This window comes from Carettochelys insculpta, unplaced genomic scaffold (assembly GCF_033958435.1).
Source record: "Carettochelys insculpta isolate YL-2023 unplaced genomic scaffold, ASM3395843v1 scaffold_0111, whole genome shotgun sequence".
In the NCBI taxonomy this organism is placed as follows: Eukaryota; Metazoa; Chordata; order Testudines; family Carettochelyidae; genus Carettochelys; species Carettochelys insculpta.
In genome coordinates this window covers 10,001-17,500 of record NW_027439148.1, presented here as the reverse complement: position 1 = coordinate 17,500, position 7,500 = coordinate 10,001, and the positions used below count along the sequence as shown (strand labels likewise).

General features: G+C 63.7%; 1 non-coding gene across 1 annotated transcript; it reads right to left on the bottom strand.

Moving 5' to 3' along the window:
* Positions 1–3,115: 3,115 nt before the first annotated feature.
* Positions 3,116–3,234, bottom strand: LOC142006701 (5S ribosomal RNA). The gene has a single exon (XR_012643747.1). It is a non-coding gene; the product is annotated as a 5S ribosomal RNA (ribosomal RNA).
* Positions 3,235–7,500: the final 4,266 nt, after the last annotated feature.

The window sequence follows — 7,500 nt, the reverse complement described above, 5'->3', positions numbered from 1 at the left end:
CGATTCCCTCCCCGGGCACCAGGTCAACCTCCGCTGCTTTCAGCGGGGGTTGACCTGGTGGCCGATTCGCTCCCCGGGCACCAGGTCAACCTCCGCTGCTTTCAGCGGGGGTTGACCTGGTGGCCGATTCCCTCCCCGGGCACCAGGTCAACCTCCGCTGCTTTCAGCGGGGGTTGACCTGGTGGCCGATTCCCTCCCCGGGCACCAGGTCAACCTCCGCTGCTTTCAGCGGGGGTTGACCTGGTGGCCGATTCGCTCCCCGGGCACCAGGTCAACCTCCGCTGCTTTCAGCGGGGGTTGACCTGGTGGCCGATTCCCTCCCCGGGCACCAGGTCAACCTCCGCTGCTTTCAGCGGGGGTTGACCTGGTGGCCGATTCCCTCCCCGGGCACCAGGTCAACCTCCGCTGCTTTCAGCGGGGGTTGACCTGGTGGCCGATTCGCTCCCCGGGCACCAGGTCAACCTCCGCTGCTTTCAGCGGGGGTTGACCTGGTGGCCCATTCGCTCCCCGGGCACCAGGTCAACCTCCGTTGCTTTCAGCGGGGGTTGACCTGGTGGCCGATTCGCTCCCCGGGCACCAGGTCAACCTCCGGTGCTTTCAGCGGGGGTTGACCTGGTGGCCGATTCCCTCCCCGGGCACCAGGTCAACCTCCGGTGCTTTCAGCGGGGGTTGACCTGGTGGCCGATTCCCTTCCCGGGCACCAGGTCAACCTCCGGTGCTTTCAGCGGGGGTTGACCTGGTGGCCGATTCCCTCCCCGGGCACCAGGTCAACCTCCGGTGCTTTCAGCGGGGGTTGACCTGGTGGCCGATTCGCTCCCCGGGCACCAGGTCAACCTCCGCTGCTTTCAGCGGGGGTTGACCTGGTGGCCCATTCGCTCCCCGGGCACCAGGTCAACCGCACCCTTTTTCGGCCGCCTTCGCCTCCAAATTTTTCCCCCCGTTTCCTTGCCCACTCCTCGGTCACTTCATACGCCCTCCCCCTTACATCCACCGTACGCAACACCTCCACCGGGCTTAATAGTCCACAACCGGGACCCAGGGCCTTCCCCGCTCTCAACAACCTCCACCCACGGTCCCCCTCCACCGGGCTTAATAGTCCACAACCGGGTCCCAGGGCCTTCCCCGCTCTCAACAACCTCCACCCACGGTCCCCCTCCACCGGGCTTAATAGTCCACAACCGAGACCCAGGGCCTTCCCCGCTCTCAACAACCTCCACCCACGGTCCCCCTCCACCGGGCTTAATAGTCCACAACCGGGTCCCAGGGCCTTCCCCGCTCTCAACAACCTCCACCCACGGTCCCCCTCCACCGGGCTTAATAGTCCACAACCGGGACCCAGGGCCTTCCCCGCTCTCAACAACCTCCACCCACGGTCCCCCTCCACCGGGCTTAATAGTCCACAACCGGGTCCCAGGGCCTTCCCCGCTCTCAACAACCTCCACCCACGGTCCCCCTCCACCGGGCTTAATAGTCCACAACCGAGACCCAGGGCCTTCCCCGCTCTCAACAACCTCCACCCACGGTCCCCCTCCACCGGGCTTAATAGTCCACAACCGGGTCCCAGGGCCTTCCCCGCTCTCAACAACCTCCACCCACGGTCCCCCTCCACCGGGCTTAATAGTCCACAACCGGGACCCAGGGCCTTCCCCGCTCTCAACAACCTCCACCCACGGTCCCCCTCCACCGGGCTTAATAGTCCACAACCGGGACCCAGGGCCTTCCCCGCTCTCAACAACCTCCACCCACGGTCCCCCTCCACCGGGCTTAATAGTCCACAACCGGGTCCCAGGGCCTTCCCCGCTCTCAACAACCTCCACCCACGGTCCCCCTCCACCGGGCTTAATAGTCCACAACCGGGACCCAGGGCCTTCCCCGCTCTCAACAACCTCCACCCACGGTCCCCCTCCACCGGGCTTAATAGTCCACAACCGGGTCCCAGGGCCTTCCCCGCTCTCAACAACCTCCACCCACGGTCCCCCTCCACCGGGCTTAATAGTCCACAACCGAGACCCAGGGCCTTCCCCGCTCTCAACAACCTCCACCCACGGTCCCCCTCCACCGGGCTTAATAGTCCACAACCGGGTCCCAGGGCCTTCCCCGCTCTCAACAACCTCCACCCACGGTCCCCCTCCACCGGGCTTAATAGTCCACAACCGGGACCCAGGGCCTTCCCCGCTCTCAACAACCTCCACCCACGGTCCCCCTCCACCGGGCTTAATAGTCCACAACCGAGACCCAGGGCCTTCCCCGCTCTCAACAACCTCCACCCACGGTCCCCCTCCACCGGGCTTAATAGTCCACAACCGGGACCCAGGGCCTTCCCCGCTCTCAACAACCTCCCCCCACGGTCCCCCTCCACCGGGCTTAATAGTCCACAACCGAGACCCAGGGCCTTCCCCGCTCTCAACAACCTCCACCCACGGTCCCCCTCCACCGGGCTTAATAGTCCACAACCGGGACCCAGGGCCTTCCCCGCTCTCAACAACCTCCACCCACGGTCCCCCTCCACCGGGCTTAATAGTCCACAACCGAGACCCAGGGCCTTCCCCGCTCTCAACAACCTCCACCCACGGTCCCCCTCCACCGGGCTTAATAGTCCACAACCGGGACCCAGGGCCTTCCCCGCTCTCAACAACCTCCCCCCACGGTCCCCCTCCACCGGGCTTAATAGTCCACAACCGAGACCCAGGGCCTTCCCCGCTCTCAACAACCTCCACCCACGGTCCCCCAAGACGCACGTTCCAAGCCTTAACCCTCAGACCATCCACCCCCCGGGCGGGACCCCACACCCACCTGACCCCAACTCACTCCCACCAAAAACACCACCACCGCCACCGCCTCAACGGCCTGCCCCACCCAGCACTCCCACACACACACCTGCCCCACCAACGCTCCACACACGCTTTCTTCCCTCTCCCCGACCCGACCCAAGCCATCGCACCGCACCGGGTGAGGGCCTAAGCTTCCTCGCCCGCCCCCCCGCCCCCGACACGCAGGCAGGCAGAGGGAAAGGCCTCAGCGCCCCCCAGGACCGTCGCGCCGCCTTGGCCTCACGGCTTCCCTGCTCCCGCACGGCAGACACACGCCCCGCTCTACCCCCGCTGGGGCCAAAAGCTGCCTACGGCACCTGGGATTCCCAGGCGGTCACCCATCCAGGTACTAGCCAGGCCCGGGACGGTTTACCTTCCGAGATCGGACGAGATCGGGGGCATTCGGTCCGGTATGGCCGTAGGCCCCCGCCTCCCCGGGCTTTAGCGTCAGCAGCCTGGCCTCAGTCAGCCGGGCCCAAACAATTAACCCGGAGGCCGGGCCGAGGGAAAACTTCCTCCGAGCCGGCCCAAGGGGAAGGGAGGACGAGGACGCCGGGCCCGGGAGGTGACAGGACGTGCACGTCAGACCCGGGAAGCTGTGCGCCCCGAGGTTAACCCCCGGGCCGGGGCGGGGAGAGAAAAATGTTCTAAGTCCGGTAGGGACAGCAGGTCAACCCCGGTCCGAGGCGGGGAGAGAAATTTTCCAAGTCCGGCAGGGACAGCAGGTCAACCCCGGCCGCCGTAGCAGAGGTTGACCTGGTGTCCGATTCGCTCCCCGGGCACCAGGTCAACCTCGGGCGCTTTAGCGGAGGTTGACCTGGTGTCCGATTCGCTCCCCGGGCACCAGGTCAACCTCGGGCGCCTTAGCAGAGGTTGACCTGGTGTCCGATTCGCTCCCCGGGCACCAGGTAAACCGTGGCCGCTTTCAGCGGAGGTTGACCTGGTGGCCGATCCCCTCCTCGGGCTCCAAGTCCGGCAGGGACAGCAGGTGAACCCCGGCCGCTTTAGCAGAGGTTGACCTGGTGTCCGATTCGCTCCCCGGGCACCAGGTAAACCGTGGCCGCTTTCAGCGGAGGTTGACCTGGTGGCCGATCCCCTCCTCGGGCTCCAAGTCCGGCAGGGACAGCAGGTCAACCCCGGCCGCTTTAGCAGAGGTTGACCTGGTGTCCGATTCGCTCCCCGGGCACCAGGTAAACCGTGGCCGCTTTCAGCGGAGGTTGACCTGGTGGCCGATCCCCTCCTCGGGCTCCAAGTCCGGCAGGGACAACAGGTCAACCCCGGTTCCGGGCGGGGAGAGAAAAATTTTCTAAGTCCGGCAGGGACAGCAGGTCAACCCCGGCCGCCGTAGCAGAGGTTGACCTGGTGTCCGATTCGCTCCCCGGGCACCAGGTCAACCTCGGGCGCCTTAGCAGAGGTTGACCTGGTGTCCGATTCGCTCCCCGGGCACCAGGTAAACCGTGGCCGCTTTCAGCGGAGGTTGACCTGGTGGCCGATCCCCTCCTCGGGCTCCAAGTCCGGCAGGGACAGCAGGTGAACCCCGGCCGCTTTAGCAGAGGTTGACCTGGTGTCCGATTCGCTCCCCGGGCACCAGGTAAACCGTGGCCGCTTTCAGCGGAGGTTGACCTGGTGGCCGATCCCCTCCTCGGGCTCCAAGTCCGGCACGGACAGCAGGTCAACCCCGGCCGCTTTAGCAGAGGTTGACCTGGTGTCCGATTCGCTCCCCGGGCACCAGGTAAACCGTGGCCGCTTTCAGCGGAGGTTGACCTGGTGGCCGATCCCCTCCTCGGGCTCCAAGTCCGGCAGGGACAGCAGGTCAACCCCGGCCGCTTTAGCAGAGGTTGACCTGGTGTCCGATTCGCTCCCCGGGCACCAGGTAAACCGTGGCCGCTTTCAGCGGAGGTTGACCTGGTGGCCGATCCCCTCCTCGGGCTCCAAGTCCGGCAGGGACAACAGGTCAACCCCGGTTCCGGGCGGGGAGAGAAAAATTTTCTAAGTCCGGCAGGGACAGCAGGTCAACCCCGGCCGCCGTAGCAGAGGTTGACCTGGTGTCCGATTCGCTCCCCGGGCACCAGGTCAACCTCGGGCGCCTTAGCAGAGGTTGACCTGGTGTCCGATTCGCTCCCCGGGCACCAGGTAAACCGTGGCCGCTTTCAGCGGAGGTTGACCTGGTGGCCGATCCCCTCCTCGGGCTCCAAGTCCGGCAGGGACAGCAGGTGAACCCCGGCCGCTTTAGCAGAGGTTGACCTGGTGTCCGATTCGCTCCCCGGGCACCAGGTAAACCGTGGCCGCTTTCAGCGGAGGTTGACCTGGTGGCCGATCCCCTCCTCGGGCTCCAAGTCCGGCACGGACAGCAGGTCAACCCCGGCCGCTTTAGCAGAGGTTGACCTGGTGTCCGATTCGCTCCCCGGGCACCAGGTAAACCGTGGCCGCTTTCAGCGGAGGTTGACCTGGTGGCCGATCCCCTCCTCGGGCTCCAAGTCCGGCAGGGACAGCAGGTCAACCCCGGCCGCTTCAGCTGAGGTTGACCTGGTGTCCGATTCGCTCCCCGGGCACCAGGTAAACCGTGGCCGCTTTCAGCGGAGGTTGACCTGGTGGCCGATCCCCTCCTGGGGCTCCAAGTCCGGCAGGGACAACAGGTCAACCCCGGTCCCAGGCGGGAGAGAAAAATTTTCTAAGTCCGGCAGGGACAACAGGTCAACCCCGGTTCCGAGCGGGAGAGAAAAATTTTCTAAGTCCGGCAGGGACAACAGGTCAACCCCGGTCCCAGGCGGCAGAGAAAAATTTTCTAAGTCCGGCAGGGACAACAGGTCAACCCCGGTCCCAGGCGGGAGAGAAAAAATTTCTAAGTCCGGCAGGGACAACAGGTCAACCCCGGTCCCAGGCTGGAGAGAAAAATTTTCTAAGTCCGGCAGGGACAGCAGGTCAACCCCGGCCGCTTTAGCAGAGGTTGACCTGGTGTCCGATTCGCTCCCCGGGCACCAGGTCAACCTCTGGCGCTTTAGCAGAGGTTGACCTGGTGTCAGATTCGCTCCCCGGGCACCAGGTCAACCTCGGTCGCTTTAGCAGAGGTTGACCTGGTGTCCGATTCGCTCCCCGGGCACCAGGTAAACCGTGGCCGCTTTCAGCGGAGGTTGACCTGGTGGCCGATCCCCTCCTGGGGCTCCAAGTCCGGCAGGGACAGCAGGTCAACCCCGGTCCCAGGCGGGGAGAGAAAAAATTTCTAAGTCCGGCAGGGACAACAGGTCAACCCCGGTCCCAGGCTGGAGAGAAAAATTTTCCAAGTCCGGCAGGGACAGCAGGTCAACCCCGGCCGCTTCAGCTGAGGTTGACCTGGTGTCCGATTCGCTCCCCGGGCACCAGGTAAACCGTGGCCGCTTTCAGCGGAGGTTTACCTGGTGGCCGATCCCCTCCTCGGGCTCCAAGTCCGGCAGGGACAACAGGTCAACCCCGGTCCCAGGCGGGAGAGAAAAATTTTCTAAGTCCGGCAGGGACAACAGGTCAACCCCGGTTCCGAGCGGGAGAGAAAAATTTTCTAAGTCCGGCAGGGACAACAGGTCAACCCCGGTCCCAGGCGGCAGAGAAAAAATTTCTAAGTCCGGCAGGGACAACAGGTCAACCCCGGTACCGGGCGGGAGAGAAAAAATTTCTAAGTCCGGCAGGGACAACAGGTCAACCCCGGTCCCAGGCGGCAGAGAAAAAATTTCTAAGTCCGGCAGGGACAACAGGTCAACCCCGGTCCCGGGCGGGAGAGAAAAATTTTCTAAGTCCGGCAGGGACAACAGGTCAACCCCGGTCCCAGGCGGCAGAGAAAAAATTTCTAAGTCCGGCAGGGACAACAGGTCAACCCCGGTCCCAGGCGGGAGAGAAAAATTTTCTAAGTCCGGCAGGGACAACAGGTCAACCCCGGTCCCAGGCGGCAGAGAAAAAATTTCTAAGTCCGGCAGGGACAACAGGTCAACCCCGGTACCGGGCGGGAGAGAAAAAATTTCTAAGTCCGGCAGGGACAACAGGTCAACCCCGGTCCCAGGCTGGAGAGAAAAAATTTCTAAGTCCGGCAGGGACAACAGGTCAACCCCGGTCCCAGGCGGCAGAGAAAAAATTTCTAAGTCCGGCAGGGACAACAGGTCAACCCCGGTCCCAGGCGGCAGAGAAAAAATTTCTAAGTCCGGCAGGGACAACAGGTCAACCCCGGTCCCAGGCGGCAGAGAAAAAATTTCTAAGTCCGGCAGGGACAACAGGTCAACCCCGGTCCCAGGCGGGAGAGAAAAATTTTCTAAGTCCGGCAGGGACAACAGGTCAACCCCGGTCCCAGGCGGCAGAGAAAAATTTTCTAAGTCCGGCAGGGACAACAGGTCAACCCCGGTCCCAGGCGGCAGAGAAAAAATTTCTAAGTCCGGCAGGGACAACAGGTCAACCCCGGTCCCAGGCTGGAGAGAAAAAATTTCTAAGTCCGGCAGGGACAACAGGTCAACCCCGGTCCCAGGCGGGAGAGAAAAAATTTCTAAGTCCGGCAGGGACAACAGGTCAACCCCGGTCCCGGGCTGGAGAGAAAAATTTTCTAAGTCCGGCAGGGACAACAGGTCAACCCCGGTCCCGGGCTGGAGAGAAAAAATTTCTAAGTCCGGCAGGGACAACAGGTCAACCCCGGTCCCAGGCGGGAGAGAAAAAATTTCTAAGTCCGGCAGGGACA